Below are 3,788 nucleotides of genomic sequence, written 5' to 3' on the forward strand. Positions count from 1 at the left end.
GGAGTTTGTTACATGTTTTAGTTTGTTATAAAGTATCTTGTGTTACATTTACTTTGTTGCTCAAATTTATACAGTTGTAACATGTGTTGCTCCTTATTATGTATCGCAATAAATGTTGCATATGCTATGTGGAAATAAATCGTTCATATTCCACGAGTAAGAAAGTTGTTAATGAGTTTTTTCATTTATATGAAAAACAATTGTAATACACTGATGTTTGAATAAGTTGTTGCAGGCGACTTGAAAAAATTATATTTTGAAAGTTTGGAAAACCTAAGTGGATAGAACATACAAGTCATCTTACTAGTCAAGTTTATATGACGTTTTTGAAAATGTCTCAATACCACATGTTTTAGGGTTTAGCTTTAGTCCATTTTGATAAGGCTTATGATATTGGTCTTATAAACCACTCACTTTTCCCCTTTCTTTCCTACGTGGAATCAATTCCTATGGTAAAAAGCCAACACAACTTAATTACTTTTAACCTTCTTAAAATTCTACTTTGTATTCATACACTCAGCTTATAGCCTCCTCACCGTGATATTAGAGCACCAGAATATTGGTGGTGGTAGTGTGTCGGCTTCAATAAAAAGAGATGATGTGCGACGCTATCCCTCTGGGTTTGTGCGTTTTTCTTACAAAGTATTGGTCATGTATGTTTGTGTGTGTTGTATACTTGTTCGTCGGTCCCGGTCCCACGAAACTACCAAAAACCTCAACCGGTCCCGGTTTTCGGTCCCATAACCGGTCCTTACCGGTCCCGGTCCCGGGCCGGTCCAGGTCCCGATCCTCCGGCGGTCCCGGGCTGGGCCGGGCCGATTTGGCCATTTCTACTTGTATGTATAGAATTAAAATATTTAATATATATATTAGTAATAAATGTGGAATATAAAATATAAATATTAGATTTTATAATTAAAATTATTTATAAAAGTATAAGTGTTGAGTGAATTACAAATTTGGTCCTTGTGGTTTATGTGTTTAACATTTTGGGTTTCTATTTTGAAATATCTATGAATTATATCCATGTGATGGCATTTTATAACATAGTGGGTTCCTAAATCTAATTTCAATAAAAAAAAATTATGTTAAATAAGTTAACTGGAGGGGTATTTTAGTCATTCTATTAATTTTTATTAAAACAACATGAACAAGCATGTAATTTACTCTATATATCATATTATACAATTATATATATATATATATATAGAGAGAGAGAGAGAGAGAGTGGGTGAGATATTCAAACGAGAACGCTAACTATTTAAGAAAACAAGAAAAATATCGTTAATGTATAAAATCACATGTGATTCTACATTAACATCAAAAAAATGGAAGTTGACAACTTTTGAACCTGTATGATTTTGTACGTGAATATATATATATGTGTGTGTGTGTGTGTGTGTGTGAATCAGGTATGATTTTGTACGTGAATCATATATGATTTTGTACATTAACAACATTTTTCTTATTTTCTTAAATAATTAACATTCTCGTTTGAACATGTCACTATATGCGTCTGTCTTTGTGTACAACCACTGTATTATACTTCTACCCACATAACTTCATCTTCCCAAACCCGCCTCCTTACTTTGACTTCCCGGTAAAACGCTTGTCTTCCACGTCCATGCACGTTAAAGAAACCACCCAATTCGAAAGAAGCCATCCCTTCCACGCCCCCTACACCAGCCACCATCTTTTCATCTTCGCTAAGCAAACCATGGCAAAGAAAAGATCAAAATTTTCACCGTAAAAGACCCACAAGAAGAAGAAACCCTATAAGACGATGTATGTATCTCCGATGATTTCCCACTGCCCGAAGTCTAGTACCGAGCACCAGGAAGAGGGGAGAGAGAGAAGTTGGAGGTCGATCTGCATCAAGAACTCATTCCATCTTCGTCGTTTCTTTATTTTGTATTCTGTAAAGGAAGAGGGGAGAGAAATTTATGCACTTTCTCTTCCCTTTCTTCTCTGAAATTAGCTTCAAGTGAAGATCAACGAACTCTATATTCATTTGACCTCCTTTTGTCACACTAACAAACGCACACATTAGACTTGAATTTAATTTATTATTTTATGGTTTTAACTTTTAAGATGTCATTATTGATTTAGGTATCAATTTGTGGTTTTCATTTATTGTTTTGTATCACAAATTGTTGGTTTGTGTTGGATGAATTTAGTTGATTAATGTTTACGTTTGTGATTCTTTATGAATTGAATTTATTGGGTTAAACATTTGGAATAAAAATCACAAACAATGTCTTCCAAAACTACCCAAAAATCTGACCTAAAGCTCCAAGATGTCCAACATTAGAGAGAAAACGGTGAAGGAGAAGTGTTGGGATGAAGAAATAAGGAAAACGGTGAACGAGATGTCCAAGATGTCCAATATAGATTTGGCAGGCCTTAATATGCCTTTTCGTGCAGCTAAAGTCGCACGAAAAATCTTCTGGATTTCTGACCATTTCTCGACCGTTTTCCCAGCCATTCTCCGACCATTTTTCCTACCGTTCTCCCGACTATTCTCAGAAAATCACGGTGTTACAAATATGGAAGCAAATCAAGTCCGATTTTCTTGCCACTAATGTTTTCACTATAAAATTGACTACTTCAATTAACCTCCTTAAAAAGGAATATGATCAAGTAACCGAATAAAAAATAATATTAAAAGAAAGAAAAACTAAACAACCCTTAATCCTAAAATTAAGCGTTTAAGGTAATAACAAGGAATTGTGGATTTTGATTGGTTAAAATGGGTTTGCAAGACTAACACTATTTAGAGGGTTAACAAGTGATTGATGCTATATATATGTGTACTGTGCGTATGTAATATATAGAGAAAGATAAAGAAGTTCATTTCTATTTCATATAAATCTTACAAACTAATTATATTTATTAATTTTTTAATGAAAGGCCAAATTGAAACAAATTAAATAAATAAAGTAAAAATATAAAAGGAAAAAAGAATTCATATTGAAGATACGGAAGGACAAAACGGGGAAAAACAGGTACTATGAACTTGTTTCATTACAACTGTTATACATATAAACCTGATGCAATCATGTATGATTTATGAACATGTTTCATTACAGTTGTCATACATGTGAACTTGTTTCATTACAACTGTTATACATATAAACCTGATGCAATCATGTATGATTTATGAACATGTTTCATTACAGTTGTCATACATGTGAACTTGTTTCATTACAACTGTTATACATATAAACCTGATGCAATCATGTATGATTTATGAACATGTTTCATTACAGTTGTCATACATGTGCACTTGTTTCATTACAAATTGTTATACATATCTATAAATATAAATTTGTCTCATTACAACTGTATACATATGAACCTGATACAATCATATATGACCATGTTACAGTGAACAGTTTGAGCATGTTCCATTGGAAATTACCCTGTTTAATTAAACAGTTTGAGTCTGTTTCATTGGAAATTATTAACCATTTTTAAAACAATATTATTTTACATTTTTTTAAATGTGACGATTTTTTTAAACAAATTTAATTGATACCTCAATTAAATCTTTGTGAATATTATGCTAATCAATGTATCATTCATATTTATATAAATATTATGTTGTTACCAAGCTTATCTATTAATATTAAGTAATTACCAAACATAACTATTGTAAATTCAAATGACCATAATACTCTTATAAATTAAAAAATAATGGAAAACAAATGGATTTATATAATTGGTTGTAATTAGTTTGTAAGGTTTGTACAAATTTGGACGGTTTATATTTGATAGTTATTATATAT

The sequence above is a fragment of the Cynara cardunculus genome (assembly GCF_001531365.2).
Source record: "Cynara cardunculus var. scolymus isolate 2C chromosome LG 13, CcrdV1, whole genome shotgun sequence".
NCBI lineage: Eukaryota > Viridiplantae > Streptophyta > Magnoliopsida > Asterales > Asteraceae > Cynara > Cynara cardunculus.